Source organism: Bos mutus, chromosome 5, assembly GCF_027580195.1.
Source record: "Bos mutus isolate GX-2022 chromosome 5, NWIPB_WYAK_1.1, whole genome shotgun sequence".
NCBI lineage: Eukaryota > Metazoa > Chordata > Mammalia > Artiodactyla > Bovidae > Bos > Bos mutus.
The window spans coordinates 115,502,528-115,524,002 of record NC_091621.1 but is presented as its reverse complement, the minus strand read 5'-3'; the positions used below and the strand labels follow the sequence as shown (position 1 = coordinate 115,524,002).

General features: G+C 46.4%; 1 protein-coding gene across 2 annotated transcripts in view; it reads left to right on the top strand.

The window, feature by feature from the left end:
• Positions 1–21,475, top strand: part of ANO2 (anoctamin 2) — a 337,501-nt gene that overhangs the window by 295,076 nt on the left and 20,950 nt on the right. The window lies entirely within an intron of this gene.

Here is a 21,475-nt window from a genome sequence, read left to right as displayed (position 1 = left end):
GCACCTCATCACCCATTTGATACTCACATGGAGCCCTCTTCTCTTTGCATCTCCTCTCCTCATCTATCAAATGAGAAGCTTTGTCTCTAGGTTTCTTTCCATGGTTTCCATCATGAGAGGCAATTGAGAAGTCTGAAATTTAAGAATGGACTTTCCATTAAGGAAGAATAAAGTAGTCCCCTGACATTTGGGACAAGGAATATCCATCTTGACAAGGAGAACAGAGGAGAGTCCCTCCCTCTGATCAGGCAGGGCTCGAAACATGTGAGATTTTCTCTAAAAGTGGTGAGGATGTTTTGGGTAGGCGGTCAGAGGAGTATTTCTAATTAGAATCTTTGATTGCCCTTGGATGAGCCTTGAGAGCGGGAGTGTGTGTAGCACAGGCTGGTAGACACGGTCATCTCAGATGTGGTTGGGGAGCCATGCGTTCTCCATCTTGAGCAGTGTCCCAGCTTGGACCAGCTGCCTTCAGATGCTTGGCCACTTGTGAATAATCCTGATCTCTCACTGGGGTGGATATTTGAGAAGCCTGTTTCCAAGACTTGGAACGAATGAATTAAAAACAGAGGACCAAGAGGGCAGATGTACCATCTAAATATTGACTCAATCTAGAGTGTGTGGAGAAGCTTCAACGAGATCCCACGACAGAATCACTCAGTACTTTCTATCAATAGACCCTCATTGTGTTTGCATAATGGTTCCAGCCTCCTTTGGTTAATCCCTTCTCACAGGGGGCCAATCATGCCTCTGTGTATCAGGTACCTCACTTGTTATTTCTAATTGATATTTATCCTGTCTCTTCATAGTGTGTATGTGTGTGTGTTTGTGTGTGTGTGTGCATGCGCACATGCATGTGTGTTAAGGGTACAGCAGTGGACAAGGTCTAGATCAGATGGCTAACAACATTCTGTTCTAGCCCTGGGGTGTCTAAAAAGATATGTTAGCTGCTCAGTCGTGTCCAATTCTTTGTGACCCCATGGACTGCAGCCCACCAGGCTCCTCTGTTCATGGGATTCTTCAGGCTAGAATACTGGAGTGGGTTGCCATTTCCTTCTCCTGGGGATCTTCCCCACCCAGGGATTGAACGTGGGTCTCCTGTATTGCATTCTTTACCATCTGAGCCACCAGGGAAGCCCAGGGTCTCTTAAAATTCCAGGCAAATCCTGAGCTTTGTCATCTAAATAAACTTGCCAAAGAAGATCTAAATAAACTTGCCAAAGAAGAAACAGTCATTAGGCCTGCCTCAGGAGCAACAGACACAGAAAACATCAAGACCCAGTTTGTGTAAACACGTGGCCCCCTGCTGCTTTTCACGTCTCACCAAGTTCTACCTCTCATCCCTCTCCAACATTGAATCAGGCATTAACACAGACACAACCATTTGGATTTCAGATGTCCTTCTGTGTCTGCCATCCTATCAGGAAGAAATTGTTGCCAGATTGGGGGAGAGGCTTGTTCCTTACTCCAGAACCTCTGTAGCTCTGTCTTTCAAACTCCACTTTCCAACTCAAGTCCCTCCCCTACCACCCAATTATTTGTGTAGGTGTTTACATAACTGTCTGCCTATCTCTCCAGAGCTGACTATTTCAAAGCTCCCTCTCTTGAGTGATTAAGAGCAGAGAGCCTTGAGCCATACTCCCTGGGTTCAAATCCTGGCTCTGTCACCAGTTAGCTGGACAGCTTTGGGCAAATGGCTAACCCTAACCTTGAGCCTGACCCCGACCCTGACCCTCACTCTAATTCTGACCCTGACCCCAACTTCACTGGATAGTTGTCGTGAAACACTTATAAGGCACACAAGGGGAGGAACTGTGGTGCTGGAGAAGACTCCTGAAGGTCCCTTGGACAGCAAAAAGATCAAACCAGTCAATCCTAAAGGAAATCAACCCTGAATACTCATTGGAAAGACTAATGCTGAAGCTGAAGCTCTAATACTTTGGCCATCTGATGTGAAGAGCTGACTCACTGGAAAAGACCCTGATACTAGAAAAGATTGAAGGCAAAAGGAGAAGGGGGCAAGAGGGGATGAGATGGTTGGATGGCATTGTCGACTCTATGGACCTGAGTTTGAGCAAACTCCAGGAGATGATGAAGGACAGGGAAGCCTGACCTGCTGCAGTCCATGGGGTTGCAGAAAATCAGACATGACTGAGTGACTGAACAACAGCAGAGTGAGAGACAAGTCTGGAGACCAGGACAGTCTCTCCAACAATCCAGGTTGATACTGATTCAGCCTTGAGTGGGGGAGGAAGCCTGACCACACAGGGGCTTTCTATGCTGAGTTCCACAGAAACTCACAGAACTCTTGAGGCCATTTTTCTAAGCTATTAGCTGTTTTAGAGACATGATTATTTTATTATAAGTGAAAGGACAGTGTTTCTGACTTAGACGTCCTTCATTCCTAGTATCTCTGGGTTATACACTTCACCCTTTACGTGACTGTTTGCCCCCAGTATGATCACAGATGAGGTACAGGATAAACTTTACCCATTGATGACTTCATCTAGCCGTGTAGGCTACATGTGGTTGGAGGATGTTCTGGGGCTCAGTCCTAAGCGTGCTGTGGCTGGTTACATGGCTTAATGCTTTCAAGTCAGCCAAGCCCTATTTCCTCATTTGAGAAGTAGCTTTGATGAAAATATCACCTACTTTGTAGGATGCTTCTGAAAACTAGGAGATGAATCTGGAGTAGTTAAAAATCAGTACTTGCTAAACTCCCCTGGTGGCCCAGTGGCTAAGACTTTGCACTGCCAATGCATGGGGTGTGGGTTCGACTCCTAGTTGGGGAATTAAGATCCCTGCATGCCATGTGGCATGGCCAAGCAAATATAAAACGAAACAGTCCACCATCTCGCTATGCTTTCAATGAATATCAGCCACCATTGTTAGTCAAGAGTCCAGTTTCTTTCTCTTGAATCTAGAAATTGACTAAAAACCATCTGGAGGCCCTGAATGCAGTGAGCCCTGGAGGTTTTCCCCATCCCATCAGCGCAGGATCAGGTGTTGATTTAAAGACTGACGGTACAAGATTCCAAGGCAAATCTAAGAATCACACTGGAAACCTGATATATAAGCATTCTAAGATACTTGTCCTTCCAAAGAACATGGAGGCCTTAGGGCTTTGCTTGTCAAGTCTGGCATCTCACATGGGCTCCTTTTTGGTGTCTATTGATCTCAAACACACAAACTTTTGTTCCTCTAGTCATCCAAAAAATAATCACTATTGTCCTCCTGACTTAGGAATTCAATTATCCTCCGGTGCAGCCTCCTCTAGTTTCTTAAGTGCAGCCCAGGCTTTGAAGCCCTCAGGCTATTCATGTGGGTGACGAGCTGCATTTCTTCTTGTCATTGACATTGCCATTACCGGAGATCTCATTTTTCTTATTTGCGAGCTTATGATGCTGTCAAATCAAAAAGGAGGTGCACGAGTGATTGCATATTTTGGAGGAAGTGCCAGATCCTTATTTTGAAAGACCAAGAGCTGTCAGTCTCCCTTGCTCTCTAGATACGCACACAGAGTCATGTAAGAATTACCCAGCTGATGGAAACAAACTGGACACCTTCCCTCCCTCCACCACCAAGAGACTCGGGCATCCACGCCTTGAAGCTGCATCCAAGTTATCTCATGAAATGGCAGATGGGAACTTCAGGGTGCAGGAGGCACGTGGATTGATGTAGGCCATGACTTCTCCATGATTCCTTTCTGACTTTGCCTCATCTCTAGCTGGCAAGAGGGCTGCTTAGGATGATCCAGAACTTTTTTTTTTTAATCCATGGCTCCGTATCTCACTGACTTTGCCTGTTGACTGAAAAATAAAATTGCACCACCCAGGTGGTGCTAGTGGTAAAGAACCCACCTGCCAATGCAGGAGACATAAGAGATACGAGTTCAATCCCTGGGTTGGAAAGATTCCCTGGAGGAGGGCACGGCAACCCACTCCAGTATTCTTGCCTGGAGAATCCCATGGACAGAGGAGCCTGGCGGGCTACGGTCCATGGGGTTGCAAAGAGTTGGACACGACTTAAGTGACTGTGCAAGCACATGCAAAAGTTGAGAATTATGTTTTATTTGGCAGACATGCTAAGGACTTAAGCCTAGGAGACAGCCTCTCAGATAGATGAGAAAGACTATTCCAAAGAGGTAAGGGAGGAGCCAGAATACATGTTTTCGTAAAAAAACAAAAAGGTAGTTATAACATCAAAAGATTACTGTTAATTAAAGAACAACCAGACATCTCAGATTAATTAATTTAGCACTTTTCTATGTCTGGGAAAGAAATCTATGACAAACCTAGGCAGTATATTAAAAAGTAGAGACATCACTTTGCCAACAAAGGTCTGTATAGTCCATGCTATGGTTTTTCCGGTAGTCATGTATGGATGTGAGAGTTGGACCATAAAGAAGGCTGAGTGCCGAAGAATTGATGTGCTGGGAAAGACTGGGAAGACTCTTGAGAGTCCCTTGGACTGCAAGGATATCAAGCCAGTCAATCCTAAAGGAAATCAACCCTGAATATTCATTGGAAGGACTGATGCTGAAGCTAAAACTCCAATACTTTGGCTACCTGATTTGAAGAGCCAATTCATTGGAAAAGACTCTGATGCTGGAAAAGACTGAAGGCAGAAAGTGAAGAGGGCAACAGAGGAGATGGTTAGATAGCATCACCAACACAGTGGACATGAATTTGAGCCAACTCTGGGAGATAGTGGAAGACAAAGGAGCCTGGCATGCTGCAGTCCATGAGGTGGCAAAGAGTTGGACACAACTTAGTGACTGAACAATAAAAACAAAATGTCTGGGAAGATGCAAGAGTCTGGGGTCATTGAAATCATCTCTTTGATAACACTTTAGCTACCATCCTGAATCCTTCAGGCTGCATAGTCAGGGTGGCTGCAGTGGCAGATGGCTTGATGGCCCTAACATCTTTTGTTGGCTGACTGGCAGGTGAATTTCTTGGTTCACAGTCTCTACTAAGAATTTTGGATTGCCTTGTAAGTCCTCAACCTTTCCTCTTTGAACAATAGCAGGTACATGCTAATTGCTTTATTTTCTACTAATTCTTCCCCTTTCCCTTCTCAGCTTTTAAAAAAGTTATTGATTTTAATTGGAAGATAATTACTTTACAATATTGTGATGGTTTTTGCCATACATCAACATGAATCAGCCATAGGCTTACATGTCTCCCCCTTCTCAGCTTTTAAAATAGCTTTTTAAAAACACAGTGTATGGAGAGAATGGCATAGATACATATACCCTACCATGTGTAACATAAATAGCCAGTGGCAATTTGCTGTGTGATTCAGGGAACTCAAACTGGGGCTCTGTAACAACTTAGAGGGATGGGAAAGGGTGGGAGGTGGGAGGGAGGTTCAGGAGGGAGGGGACATAGGTAAACCTATGGCTGATTCATGCTGATGTTTGGCAGAAATCAACATAATATTGTAGAGCAATCATCCTTCAATTAAAAATAAATTAATTCTAAAATAAAAATGAAAAAAAAAGTGATCCAGATTGTATTATCTTTTCTACCTAGAATCCTTCAACATTAGTGACTAACTCCCTTTCAGATAAAGTTCAGATGCCCTGGTGCAGCATCCAAGGGTATCCACATGTGTTCATCTGGTGGGTCTAAAGCGGCACGTGCTAGCCTCTCTGCCACAGCAGGTACTTGCTGAGCTGTTCAGGCTCAAATGCATCTCCTAGAGGCATTGCTCAGCTCTCCAATCCTCATTTCCTCCCTTCTCCTATGCCTGCTTTGGCATAGGAGGAAATGGGAGCACTCTAAGGGATGGACAGTGAGTCCTTGTCCTCTCTTGTGGCAACCTCAGCCCAGTTCCTGGAACACAGGAAGGATTCTATAAACTCCTTCTGGAATGAATGACCCTCTGACTCTTTCCTTCCACAGCAGAGAGACAGAGGCCTCCCTGCTCTTTATCCTGTGGTATTTAGACTGGCCTCCCTTTTCACAGTGGGGATACACACAGATACACACACACACACACACACACACACACACGGGCTTCCCTGGTGACTTAGTGGTAAAGAATTCACCCGCCGATGCAGGAGTCACAGGAGACACAGGTTTGATTCCTGGATTGGGAAGATCCCCTGGCGGAGGGCATGGCAACCCACTCCAGTATTCCTGCCTGGAAAATTCTGAGGGGAGAAGAGCCTGACCGGCTACAGTGCATGGGGGTGTAAAAAGTCAGATAGGACTGAAGCGACTTAGCATGCACGCACTTGAGGCCAGGAAGAGACTGTATCCAGGGGAATCACTTCTGAGCCCTTCTGCTGGGAGACTTGGTCCTGAGACTGTTCTGGGTTCTCTCACCACTCTCCAGGCATCTCTGTGCAGTCGTACCTGCTCTGTCTCTGCACCTCCCCTCTGGTGGAGCTGGTCATTGTCTGTAGCATCTCTGGAGGCTGCTCCCTCCATTCGATTCAGCCTCCTGGCCCCCAAACATGGTGCTTCCCCAGCTACACCCTCAGCACCGTCTCTCAAAAAGGCCAGCATCTCCCTGCCGCCCTCTGGATTCTTTCTAAGGTCGGGTCAGTCTTATCATCCATTGTTCAAACACCTCCAGGTCTCCCACATCCTGAGCAAGGCCTCAAGGAGACATCTTTTCACTGTATTTACCCTTAGATTCTTGTCCACACTCTTGGCGTGACCACGATGAACACTGACGTCTCCCCACCCTCAGCCCACACATCACTTTTTTTATGCCTGACTGTATGTGCTGTCCTTGCCCTGGAATTCCCTGTGCCTTCTTTCTGCCATGGCCAGCCAACACGAGTTCCATGTCACCTCCTCCTAGAAAGGTCCCTGCCCTCCCACCCGCCCCCCACCACCCAACACAGTATTTTAACTCCCCTTCCCCACAGTTTCAGACAAGCTGCCTCCTAAGACAGCCGTGGCTGTTGATAATTAATTTCAGGGCCTTGCATGGACTCTGAGAACCTACTAGATAAATCTGCAGAGGGGTGCTGAATACATTGAGGGTATCATCTATCTCGCTTTGCCTGATCCAGGCTGTAACAATCTCACTTCTAGTAGTGCTGGCATCAACTTTCATTTATAATCAGGCTGGTAATCCAGCGAGTGGGTTATCAAGAGTGGTGGTTATCCTTCTTTCTCTTTCTTTGCCTCCTCCTCCTATAGTTCCCCCTCCCCTTCCCCTTCATGGCTGCCTTCTCCTCTCCCCCATGGGCTCCTTTCCAGGGAGCAAGTCAGGAAAGAGGAGAAGGCATAATGCGAGCCCATCTACGCTGCTCACAGGTAGCAGCACTGCAAAAGAGCTTGGTGGGAGAGAAGATGCAAGTCTACACGTCATAACCTTGTTGGAGGCACTGGTTTCTGCCTTGGGCTTCCCTGGTGGCTCAGGTGGTAAAGAATCTGGCTTCAATGCGGGAGACAGGGACTTAGTCCCTGGGTCAGGAAGATCCCCTGGAGAAGGGAATGGCAACTTGCTCCAGTATTCTTGCCTGGAGAATTCCATGGATGGAGAAACCTGGCGGGCTACAGTCCATGGGGTTGCTAAGAGTCAGGCACGACTGAGCGACTAACAGCGACTCTATGACAGGACTCACACCATGATGTCCGCTTTCTCTGCACTCTGTCCCAAAGCCCTTTGCTCTTCAGATGGTCACTGTAGGGTAAGGGAGCAGCAGCTCTCCTTCCCACCTTCCCAGGGGTTTTGAGGGAAAATCTGGCTGCCTGCTTTCACTAGGGTGACCTTGGACATGTCACAGCATCTTTGTGGGCCTTGTTTTCTCCTCGACATCAGAGGGATTAGACCAGATGAGTTTTCCCTTGCAGAGGTGCAACCCACTGGCCTGTGGTCCTAATCAGTTGTGTAATTTGTCATCAGTAGCACCCTACTGGAGAAGGCAGTGGCACCCCACTCCAGTACTCTTGCCTGGAAAATTCCATGGGCGGAGGAGCCTGGTAGGCTGCAGTCCATGGGGTCGCTAAGAGTCGGACACGACTGAATGACTTCACTTTCACTTTTCACTTTCATGCATTGGAGAAGGCAATGGCAACCCACTCCAGTGGGCTGCCGTCTCTGGGGTTGCACAGAGTCAGACACGACTGAAGTGACTTAGCAGCAGCAGCAGCACCCTGCTACTAATATGTTTTTTTAAAACATAAGGTAAACAGGACCAGTGTCACCCTCGGCTTCTCATGCTTCTAGATTAGGTCTGAGTGAGAGAGGAGGGAGGTTTCTGCACAAAACCTCATTACCCCAGTGGAGCTGGGTGATGTGCAGAATAGTCTTTCATTGAATGTCATGATGAGTTAATTAAGACTTTGAAGCCAGGTCACCGCCAGGGTACCTTACCTGCGTGAGGTCACTCCATGGTCCTTTATCTGTACCAGGTAACCCTACCAGGGTTCCTTACTTGGGCCAGGTCACCTCCAGGGTCCCTTACCTGGACTAGATCATCCCCAGGGTCCCTTCCCTGGTCCAGGTCACCCCAGGACCCCTTATCTGGACCAGTCATCCCAAGGTCCCTTCTAGTGCTGACATCCTAGTCCATTCAGACCAGTTGGACACTACATCTCAAAACCAAGAGGCCCAGAGAGTGCTCCAGGTGGCTTCAGGTCACCTTGAAGACCCATTAGTGACACTGAGGCTAGAGCCTGTCTCCAGACCATCCCACAGGAGAGTCCCATTAGGACCCGTGGCATCTGGTGCAGTGGGGGCGGCGGGCAGAGTGAGTTTCCCCTTTCCTTCCTGATGGGCTAGACCTCCCCAATCCCAGAAAGACCCTTGACTTGGGCTTTGAACAGAAACGAGAGCCGTGAAACCAAAGCTGCCCGCTGCTTCTGGCGCAGCCCGACACGGTGATCCCTGGCCCCGCTCTCAGCTGTCAGCTTCCTCCCCCAGTGATCCCTGGGACCACCCATGCCGACAGGAAGCGCGCTGAGCCCACTCGGGGCCTGCCGGTTGTAATGGCGAGGCAGGTCATCATCCAGGGAGGTTGCTGCCAGAGATGTATTATATTTGTATTTTTTTCTAAATGGAGCTGGAACTGTGGCCCAGCAGGCCTGGGGGAGGGGCCTCGAGGTGAAGGGGAAGCCGGGAGTCTGGGGGCGGCGGCACGGGATTGGTGGTGGGGATGGGCTGGCTCCAGACAAAGAGAAACCCGAGAGTGGGGGATTAGGCTGCAGAAACCTGCGAGGGGAGCAGCGGGCTTTCCAGGGAATCTCCAATATCAAACCCTTTTCCTGAAGAGCTTACTAGAAAGGACTTCAAGGTAAATCCCCCCCCCGGCTCAGAGCTGAGGTTAGAATGCTGGGGCCAGGAGCAGCCGTGACATTAATCATCAGCGTCCCCAACCCGTCCCCAACCCCAGGCGTGGGCTTCGAAGCTCCTTGGCCGCACACCCCTCCCAGCCCAGTTGTGGGGCTTTCCTCAGGGCCCTGACGAGAGAGGAAATCCTTTCTTTGCTTTCAAAGCGGCGAGCGAAAGTCTCTGGACACTTGCAGCCTTCGACTTCGACAGCATGGACATTTAGCATAAAAACTTAGACTGGAATTTAATCCTCTAAGGGGAGTTTGGGGACACGTTCCAAAAGAACCTCTTGATAAAGTCTTACCACCGTTTTATCAAACAAATTGTTGCTGTTGTTTCGCCGCTAAGTCATGTCTGATTCTTTCCGACCCTGTGGACTGTAGCCAGCCAGGCTCCTCTGTCCATGGGATTGTAAGTGACACAGCTGAAGGGTAATGGCTTAGCTTCATGTTATTCACTAAATTGTGATGTGAGCTTCTTGAGGGAGAGACTTGTGTCTTAGTCACCAGGACCTGGCATACAGTAGGTACTCAATAAATGTCTGAAGATGAAGGAAGAAGAATAAAGAATGAAAAACATGATCCTCTATTTCAATAGAACTTGAAGACAAGGTGACAGTTGGATTCTACAGACGTCACCATTTTTCTTTTTTTAAAGTCTTTATTGAATTTGTTACAATATAGCTCCTGATGTTTATGTCCTGACTTTTGGGCCTGTGAGGCATGTGGGATCTTAGCTGCACCCCCTGCATTGGAAGGTGGAGTCTTAACCACTGGACCACTAGGGAAGTTCCCAGACATCACCGTTTTTCAAAGCTGTCCAGACACCCTGGCTATATGGATTTAGCTGGAACAGTCTGCCTCTTCCCCTCCCCCCAGGGGCCAAGCTCACTTATTTTGAGGTGCTTTTAATTAGGAGATGCGTACATGCATTCTTAGTCGCTCAGTCGTATCTGCTCTTTGCCACCCTTTGGACTGTAGGCTCCCAGACTCCTCTGTCCGTGAGATTTTTCAAGTAGGAATACTGGACTGGATTGCCGTTTCCTCCTCCAGGGGATCTTCCTGACCCAGGGATCGAACTTAGGTCTCTTTCATCTCCTGCACTGCGGGCAGATTCTTTACCTGCTGAGCCACCAAGGAAGCCTATTCTTTTTTTTTTTTTTTTTTTAAACTTTATATAATTGTATTAGTTTTGCCAAATATCAAAATGAATCCGCCACAGGTATACATGTGTTCCCCATCCTGAACCCTCCTCCCTCCTCCCTCCCCATACCATCCCTCTGGGTTGTCCCAGTGCACCAGCCCCAAGAATCCAGTATTGTGCATTGAACCTGGACTGGCATCTCATACATGATATTTTATCTCATACATTTCATACATGATATTTTACATGTTTCAATGCCGTTCTCCCAAATCTTCTCATCCTCTCCCTCTCCCACAGAGTCCATAAGACTGTTCTATACATCAGTGTCTCTTTTGCTGTCTCGTACACAGGGTTATTGTTACCATCTTTCTAAATTCCATATATATGCGTTAGTATACTGTATTGGTGTTTTTCCTTCTGGCTTACTTCACTCTGTATAATAGGCTCCAGTTTCATCCACCTCATTAGGACTGATTCAAATGTATTCTTTTTAATGGCCGAGTAATACTCCATTGTGTATATGTACCACAGCTTTCTTATCCATTCATCTGCTGATGGACATCTAGGTTGCTTCCATGTCCTGGCTATTATAAACAGTGCTGCGATGAACATTGGGGTACACATGTCTCTTTCCCTTCTGGTTTCCTCAGTGTGTATGCCCAGCAGTGGGATTGCTGGATCATAAGGCAGTTCTATTTCCAGTTTTTTAAGGAATCTCCACACTGTTCTCCATAGTGGCTGTACTAGTTTGCATTCCCACCAACAGTGTAAGAGGGTTCCCTTTTCTCCACACCCTCTCCAGCATTTATTACTTGTAGACTTTTGGATCGCAGCCATTCTGACTGGTGTGAAATGGTACCTCATAGTGGTTTTGATTTGCATTTCTCTGATAATGAGTGATGTTGACCATCTTTTCATGTGTTGGTTAGCCCTCTGTATGTCTTCTTTGGAGAAATGTCTATTTAGTTCTTTGGCCCATTTTTTGATTAGGTCATTTATTTTTCTGGAGTTGAGCTGTAGGAGTTGCTTGTATATTTTTGAGATTAGTTGTTTGTCAGTTGCTTCATTTGCTATTATTTTCTCCCATTCTGAAGTCTGTCTTTTCACCTTGCTAATAGTTTCCTTTGATGTGCAGAAGCTTTTAAGGTTAATTAGGTCCCATTTGTTTATTTTTGCTTTTATTTCCAATATTCTTGGAGGTGGGTCATAGAGGATCCTGCTGTGATGTATGTCAGAGAGTGTTTTGCCTATGTTCTCCTCTAGGAATTTTATAGTTTCTGGTCTTACATTGAGATCTTTAATCCATTTTGAGTTTATTTTTGTGTATGGTGTTAGAAAGTGTTCTGGTTTCATTCTTTTACAAGTGGTTGACCAGATTTCCCAGCACCACTTGTTAAAGAGATTGTCTTTAATCCATTGTATATTCTTGCCTCCTTTGTCAAAGATAAGGTGTCCATATGTGCGTGGATTTATCTCTGGGCTTTCTATTTTGTTCCATTGATCTATATTTCTGTCTTTGTGCCAGTACCATACTGTCTTGATAACTGTGGCTTTGTAGTAGAGCCTGAAGTCAGGTAGGTTGATTCCTCCAGTTCCATTCTTCTTTCTCAAGATCACTTTGGCTATTTGAGGTTTTTTGTATTTCCATACAAATTGTGAAATTACTTGTTCTAGCTCTGTGAAGAATACTTTTGGTAGCTTGATAGGGATTGCATTGAAGCTATAAATTGCTTTGGGTAGTATACTCATTTTCACTATGTTGATTCTTCCAATCCTGGAAGCCTATTCTTATCATTGTGCATGCTAAGTCACTTCAGGCATGTCTGACTCTTTGTGCCCCCATAGTCTGAAGCCTACTAGGCTCGTCCATCCATGGGATTTTCCAGGCAAGAATACTGGAGGAGGTTGCCATTTTATCCTACAGAGGATCTTCCTTACACAGGGATCAAATCTGAGTCTTCTACATAGCAGGCAGATTCTTTACCTGCTGAGCTACCAGTGAGTGATCGTTGCTCAGTCATGCCTGACTCTTTGCAACCCTATGCCAGGCTCCTCTGTCTATGGAATTCTCCAGGCAAGATTACTGGAATGGGTTGCCATTTCCTTCTGCCAGGGAGCTACCAGGGAAGTCTTTAATTAGGGGAATTCTATCCCCTTAAGGGCAGGTCTTATCCAGCAATACAAGTGGATGAACTTGTAAAATTATCTGGATAGGCCAGGCAAAATACCCCATGTAATAGTCAACTCCTGATATGATTATGCTTCATAACAAATATCCCAGAGTCTCAGTGACTTGCAAATGAGCCAGAGAATAAAGAACAATGGGAAGAGCTGGCTCCAAGCATCACAGAGTAGTCCACTGTGGAAATGATCAAGTAAACGTGGCCACTTACAAAGCATGGAAGGGAATGAGGCTTCAGAGAGAGCAATGACTTAGGTGGCATCCAAGATTCTTTCCAACAGTCATATTGTTTGGTCATGGACAGTAGGGACCACACTGGGTAATTTCTATGTTTCCAAGAAAGACTGATGTAGAAAACAAGTCCCAAGGCTGCCTTAGCTGTAAGTGATGAGAATTTCCAGAATATCTGTCCAACATCAGTGCTGAAGCCTGCATGTTTTGTCACACAGCCCCAAGTGTGTGCACTGCAAAGCAGTGGCTCCGAGAACCAGGAAATTCCTTTCCTGGAGCCATCCTGTTTATACAACTGAGTCATCCCACTGGATAATCAGGTACCTACCATCTTCTTCAAATGCCATTTAAATACAGTTCGGGCAGCATCCAGGGTCTCATTGTGGTATTTCTGGGAAGGAGGGTGAATCACAGGTCATGTCTCTCCTTTTCTTTTGAAGCCCACGTTGCTCGTCATTGTCTGTGCTCGGAGCCCCTTTCCCCACAAAGACTTAAGAGAAAAGGCAAGGGTGTATTTGGATACCATGCCTGGAAGGCTCCTGGTATAGAGGAGATGCCCAGTTATGCTTGGGAAATGAATGATGGAGGGACAGAGTGAATGGAGGCAATATTTTAGGTTAAGATACTGAGAACTCGCTTGTGTTCCCATTTCTCTTCTTGCTGTCAGCCAAGCTAAGAGTGTACTCGCAGCCCAGTTGTGGGTCCTTAGAGGTTGTGTATTTGTGTCTCCCTCCTTTGTCTGTTCCTTATTTCCTTTTTCCCAAAACTCCGTACACCTACATATGTGTTCTTTTCATTGACTTTGTCCTCACGCTCTAAGAAGATGTAAGGACAAAGGGATAAAGCAAATAAAGGTCCTCGGGGATTTGTTGCTTGGGAATTTCTCTTAAGCTTGACTATTTTCATTGCTTTTCCACCTCACTGACTGCATCACCCCTGCCCGGATGGGTAGATGTGAAGATAGATGATGGGTAAATGGATGGGGGAGTGGAGGAAGGGAATGTGCATGGGTAACTGGCCTTCACATACCACTTTGGAGGTGGAAAAAGTAAACAAGAGCGAGTCAGCCAAGCCTTTCATATGTTTACTCAATAAACATTGGCTGAAAATTCACCAAGTAGTTCTCTGAAAATCAGAAGTGAATTGACAGAGCTCGGAAACTCAATGCTCTCTAATTTTAAGAAGCTGATGTAAGATTTTTTAGGTGCCACGAATGCATGGCAGATGGAGCAGTGGCACAGAAAATGTCAAGTTCAGCTGCAGCGTGCCCCCCCCCCCAACCCCACAGAAGACGCGCATATGTGGTGAAGACACCTGGGAAGGGAACACATCTGTACAGACTGATGAGGATGCTGGTGTTCATAAAGGTTCATTCTCTGACAAAAAGATTAGAAATCAGATTGGAGAAGCTCCCCCAAAGGAAACCTAGATGCTTGAGGGTAACCGAGGTGGGGGTGCAGGGGAGGAATGCTGAAACTTTAGGGTTGAATATTTACATTTCTGTGCAGCGAAAGGACCTGGAACTCCTTTGGCGTCAGAAACTATCTTTGTTTCCCAGCTTCATCAGTTTCTAGGTGTGTGGCCTTGGGAAAATTATTTCACCTGTCTGAGTCTGTTTTCTCACTTGTATAGTGGAGATAATAATACTTAATACCAGAGATTATTTTATGAACAGGAAAGCAAGCTGCCTGCACATGGTGGGTGTTTAGGAATTGTTGGTTGAAGCTCCATGACCTCTGAGGGTCTGGAATTTTTCTCATAGAAGATAAGAGAAATGGGAAGATTTTTCCAGAAGACCATAGTCTCCAGGCCTTTAAGCCCTCTGTGGCTGAGAACCAAAATTTCCTGCCTTTTTCTGTGGCCATCAGTGGAGTTCACATCTGAAGACTCCCACGACCCTAAGTTCTATTTCCAGGGTAGCCAAGAGGGATGCTTATGGACTGGCCTGTGTCTACCGTCAACCTGAGATTGACTGGAATAGCCAGACTCTAAGTTCATGAGGAGCAGAACTCTCAGAGAGGCATTGGTCCTATCACCTTCGTCCAGAGGAATTACTATTTCACAATTCACAAGGGATGAGGAACAGTGGGAACTGAGTCTCTCTTAACCACAAAGAAATGAAAAAAAGCACCCTTGCTGATCTGTCCTGGTGCTGTGTTGATTTGTAGGCCTTAAATTCTTAATACTTAAGCTACGACTTCAAGGCTGGTCTTTCCTGTTACAACTTCCAGGGTTTCTGATATATATATATATATATAAATTATATATATATATAAATTATATATATATATATATATAATGAGAGGTGGACCATAAAGAAGGCTGAGTGCCAAAGAACTGATGCTTTTGAATTGTGGTGAAGAAGACTCTTGAGAGTCCCTTGGACAGCAAAGAGATCAAACCAGTCAGTACTAAAGGAAATCAACCTTGAATATTCATCGGAAGGACAGTTGCTGAAACTGAAGCTCCAATACTTTGGTCACCTGATGTGAGGACCTGATTCACTGGTAAAGACTGATGTTGGGAAAGACTGAAGGCAAAAGTAGAAGGGGGCAGCAGAGGATGAGACTGTTGGATGGCATCACTGACTCAATGGACATGAGTTTGTGCAAACTCCAGGAGATTGTGAAGGACAGAGTAGCCTGGCATGCTGCAGTCCATGGGGTTGAAGAGTCAGACATGACTTAGCAACTGAACTTGCTTAGCAACAGCCTTATATAAACCCCAGGTGATCCTTTGGAGATTGAAAGGGAATTCCACCTATTGTCTTTATTTCCTCAGTAGTCTGTAAATTTGATGAATGGATTGGCAAAAGAGACCTCAATTACCAAACACACTAGGGGCTTCCCTGGTGGCTCAGATGGTAAAGAATCTGCCTGCAATGCAGGATACCCAGGTTTGACCCCCGAGTTTGGAAGGTCCCCTGGAGAAGGGAATGACAATCTACTCCAGTATTCTTGCTTGGAAAATCCCATGGACAGAAGAACCTGGTAGGCTACAGTCCATGGGGTTGCATAGAATCAGACATGACTGAGCAAGGAACACTAACTAATCAACCAAACATGCAGAAAACCTTCAGAGGCCTCTTTGGCTTGTTCTTCAAGTCAAACCCAATGGTTGTGAGTCTCTCCACGTTCCTGCTGGGGGCGGGGGCTGAGTTACTCCTCCCCTCGTACTGTGCTCTGTTAATGCTGCCATTGAAAGTCTGACTCCAAGACATAGCCAGGATTTGCTTACATGTCCGTCTTCCCCACTATATCCTGTGAACTCTTGGAAGGACAGAGTAGCCTGGCGTGCTGCAGTCCCTGGGGTTGCAAAGAATCAGACATGACACAGTAATCTGTTCATCTTTGCTTCCTTAGCAGTGAGTATGGTGCTCAGTATCTAGACTGTGCCCAGTAGATGCTTGTTTGATGAACAAGTGAATGAATGAATAAGTAATGGATGATGGACATTGAGAGCCTTCTTATGCTTCTACTGTCAAGACTTTTACTATTTTCCTAAGTGATAGAGGTCCATTCCAAGAAAGCTGCTCATGTGCCTTCTGCTAACTCTTCCTGCTTGTGTGGTCCATCAACACTTACAAATCTTTTTCACACCAGACAGTGAGTGCCGAGCACAGTTGTCTTCCTTGTCCTTAGGAGAAGGGGATCACTGGACACTGTCTGGAAATGCAGGCTGATGAAAGAAACAGTGAGGACCTTCCCATGCTTTATTTTTACTTAAGTGTTTATATTCATGAGCTGTTTCTAGCTGAATCTTTTCAGTGACCACCTCCTGAGTGAGGAGACAGACTCATGCCAATATATTCCTGAGTCCTTCCCTTCCATTGCTTATTAGAGGCTCATGATGGGGAGAATTTTTTTTTTTTTTCCAGCCTCACCATATGTGGGATCTTAGTTCCTCCACCAGGGTTGGAACCAGACACTGCATTGGAAGCACAGAGTCTTAACCATTGGACCTCCAGGGAAATCTCAACAGGGAAGATTCTTAAACCTCCAGCTTTTAATCCCTTTAAACTGACTATATTATACAATTACTAAATTATGGAAAGTATTTTAGAAAGCTAGTTACTTTCTTTAGAGTTAGACTCTCCTAACTGATGGCTTTTAAAACCGACTTTCTCCAAAGCCTTCTGTGTGCGTGACAGAGCTGAGGCTGTCCGTGTGGACGTGTCAGAGGCATGTTAGAACCTCATGGCCTCCCCTCCCTCCCCATCACTAAGCACAATGATTTCCATTCACACATTTCAGTCGTCTGCCTCTTTTCGTGTTTGTTTAGTATTTACAGCTGGTGACATTAAGTTCATATTCACGAAACAAGATAACCTCTCAACATCTGCTACAGGAAGGACACCACACAAAATGGTGGGGCCTCGGAAGAGTCAAAAACGTCCATGATCTCAAAGGAGCTTGTGGTTCAGGGCGCAAGTCAGATAAACAAGGAGAGGAACGTGTGCAGGGCATTATGGGAGTGGGGAGGAGAGGTGCCCGGGCTCCCAGTTCTGCCTGGAGGAGGGATGGGGAGTAGAGTGGGGGAGACCCTTCACAGAGGAGGTTCAGTGGAACCTGAATAGAAACAGTAATCCACCCAACAGACAAGAAGAGGAGGAAAATGATAGATTGCTGTGACATGTACCAAGGCTCAGGAATATGGGAAATGTGGTGAACGTAGGGAAGTCCGAATGGTTTTCAAAGGCTTGGAAAGCTGGCAGATTCGGTCTCCAAGTGCCATGGCTCAGTGTCAGCTCAGAGTGTGGGTGGGGAGCATGTGTGTCTGCAAAACTAACTCAGGGTCATATCTCAAAGGTCTTGAATGCCATACCAAAGATCTGGGCGGTATCGTGTGTGAGGATGTGTGTGCGTGTGTGACGGAAGTGTAGATATGTTCACTGAAGAATTTTGAGTAAATGAAAAACAACTTGTGTTCCATCAAGAGCTTTTCCACCTGTCCTGGCTGGTCCACTCTATCCCACTCAATACACTATTTCTTCCTTAAGCCGATCGTCCTGAAATGTCCTTCCTGGACAATGTCGAGTGTAATCCACTCCTTGTTATTTTAACCTAAGCCCAGGTAATCAAGGCCAAGATTTTAATTGCATCAGGCAGCACAGGGCTGTAGCTGCATATTTTCAAAGGAGACTGGTTGCTGGGGATTGAGAAGAGAAAACCAACGGGGTTTGTGCTTACGAGGCTGTCCAGCCTCTGTGCTTTCAGCTAGGTGTCTCTGGAGCACTTGCCAGCAGGCTTTGTAAAGATTTTGTTGAAAATCAACTTATGAATTCCTCCCTAATTGGCTTGGCCCAGGTCTAATCTGTTATTGGTGGAGCCAGCCTGGCTTCTATTATGCTGAGTGCTGAGGATTTCCGGCCCTGCTCCGAGCCTCGTGGAGGCTGGCTATTTTTAGAAGCCAGTCTTGGTGTTGGTGAAGGCTGGTATCACTGTGTCCTCTGAATCAACCCCAGAAGGCTGCCCATCTGATACAGCGTGTAGACCTCTGGCAACAAAGAGCAAGTCTTGGAATTGCCATTTGCATGCCAGAGGGTTATGGTTTTATACTTTTTTTTTCTTTCCCCAAGATGAAACAAAGCTTCCTCTTTGTTCCTGCCTCTCTAAGTGGATTCCTGGAAATGTGCTGTGTACCCGGTCCAAGCCGGTAACACCTGTGGCCGTGGAACGTCTTCAGAGGGTGGTTTCTCTTGGCCCCAGGACACCCTGGAGAAGTATCAGAGGAGGGACAGGGTGGTGGCGTCACTGGCCTTTGCTGAGCTCACCCTCTTAAGGTTGTACGGTGTAAAACACACAGACATGCCTGGAAGAGGCAAGAGGAGAGACCCAGTGTGGGGCTGGGACCATTTCTGGGCAATATTAGCACTGAGTAGACCCAAGACCGAAGCCTGAGATACCTGGTGACGGAGAGTTGGAGAAAGGGAAGATGCAAAGATCAGGGCAGCCCCCTCAGAGGAGAGAGCTCAAGTCTACCTTGGGAGGAAGCTGAGGAAGTGGAGAGCCCTAACTTTCCCTAAGATCCTGGAAGGAAGGACATTGGATTTCTGAGTGCCGTTCGCATGAGTGTGGAGAGGACAGGCTGTATCAGTTTATAGTCTCTCAGACATAACCCACCCCATCTCTCCCCCATCAGCCCCCACCCTAAGTCCTCCACGGGGCTTTGTAGAGTTTAAACAGTTCTGTTGGAGGAAGTCACTCATACAAACATCACCTCTATAGACCTGAGCTCATTAGAACCAAAGAGACCAACTTAGAGCCCCAGGAATAAGGACAGAGTCATCTATATACTTAAATACAAACATGTATTTTACAGGCTTTGGAAAACGAGTCTGACATCTGTTTTGCTTTCCTTGTTAATTCCACCCCGCTCCACTCTCTACTTGCCCTCACCCCACCCCAGACTCTAAAGTGAATTCCTCAGCAAAGCCTGAGTTAAAGGATGTGATAGACCCTGCATTTGCAGCTGGCTCCCAAAGCTTGCTTTGGAAGATTTCTCCTCCTGGAGAAGGAAATGGCATGTCACTCCAGTACTCTTGCCTGGAAAATCCCATGGAGGGAGGAGCCTGCCAGGCTACAATCCATGGGGTCACAAAGAGTCAGGCACAACTGAGCTACTTTACTTTCACTTTCAGCCAGCTAGCTAGCCAGGCAGTTGTTCATCTCAAGGACCTGACCTAGACAAATCTGTGCCTTCTGGTATGTCTTGTCACCAACTGGCAGCTGCTGGTCTCTTAGGGCCTTTGGGGAATCCCCTGGGCATCATGGACCATGGCTAGGATAGCACACCAGTTCAGGGAGAGCCACAGCTCTTGACCGTGGCCCAAGCAAACTGCCAGACCAAAACAGGTGTGCTGGTGAAGTTCTGTGCATTCTCTCTGTCTCGAAACTTCTGCTTTAGTTTTATTTCATTTTGTTAATTTAACTTTGGATCCTGGTTTTTCTCCTTTTTTTAAAATTAATTAATTTATTTTGGGCTGTGCCAGGTCTTCGTTGCTTCGTGGGCTTTTCTCTAGGTGCAGTAAATGAGGGCTAAATCTTCATTGAGGTGCTCAGGCTTCTCATTGCGGTAGCTTCTAGGTGCAGAATGCAGGCTCTGGGGCAGGTAGGCTCAGTAGCTGCGGCTCCTGGGCTCTGGAGCACAGGCTCAGTAATTGTGGCACATGGGCTTAGTTGCTCTGAGGCATGCGAGATCTTCCTGGATCAGGGATCGAACCCATATCCTGCGCTGGCAGGAGGATTCTTTACCGTTGAGTCACCAGGGAAGCCCCTGGTTTTTCTTTCTTTACATGGCTATCCTAGAATCTTGAAGGTTCTCCAAGAGAATGGGAATCACAGCACCACGGCAAATCAGACGTGAAGGGGATTTAAAGTGGTTTCTTCAATTTGAACATGAAGATGCAGAAGTCCAGTGAAACAGAATTGCCTAAGGACCTGAGGCTAGTGAAAAACACATCCAGGGCTGGAAGTGAGGCCTCTGCCTCTCATTCAGTGTTTATACCTTAATATGTGTCTGTTTAAGGTACACACATGCAGGATACATTGCAGCCATCTGTACTCCAGTAAGAATGAAAATACACAGGACAGGTATCACTGAACAGTTATTAAGTGACATTGTTGTGAGCACTTTGTATATGCAATATTATTTACCCCTTTTTCAACCTACTGGGTGGTATTTTTACTATTCTCAATTTGTAATTGCTTAATAACTTGCCTTAATAATTAGGGAACTCTTGGTGGTCCAATGGCTAAGACTAGACTCCACATTCCCAATGCAGGATGCCCAGGTCCAACTCCTAGTTAGAGAACGAGATTCCAGAAGCCGCAACTAAGAGCTTGTATGCCTCAATTAAAGATCCTGCATGTTGCGATGAAGACCTGATGAAGCTGAATAAATTAATAAAATATTTTTTTAAGTAGGGAGGTCTTTTTTAATAATTTTATATATTTTTGTCTGTGCTGGGTCTTCATTGCTGTGTGGTTTTTCTCTGCTGCAGCGAGCAAGGGCTACTCTCTAGTTGCGGTATATGGGCTTCTCATTGGGGCTTCTCTGGTTGGGGAGCACAGGCTCTAGGCACACAGGCTTCAGTAGTTGCAGCTCTTGGGCTCTAGAGCACAGGCTCAGTAGCTGTTGTGCATGAGCTCAGTTGCTCCACGGCATGTGGGATCTTCCCAGACCAGGGTTTGAACCCATGTCTTCAGCATTGGCAGGCAGATTCTATACCACTGAGCCACCAGGGAAGCCCTAGGGAAGTCTTATTAGACTGACTTTCTTGAGACTCAGGTCTAACTTTGCATCAGCAAATCTATACTGAACCACTCCAAGGGATGGAGCCCTGCCTTCAGGAGATCAATCACAAGTAGATCAATCACAGTAGCGCACAGTGGCAGCTATAATGAAGTAACCACTTTGTTGGGGGGCGGGAGGCGGACTTCTCCAAGGAGATAGCATTTGACTGCTCTTGGGGATGCATAGACTTTTGCTAGCTGGAGAATGAGTGCTTGTGTGCCAGTGAAGGGAAATGCTAAGGGGTTCAGGGAGAAATCTGGAGGTGAGGAGCTCGGGGTCCTGGAATTCTGGCAGAAGCATCACGGCTGTGGGAGGTGCTGGGAGGCT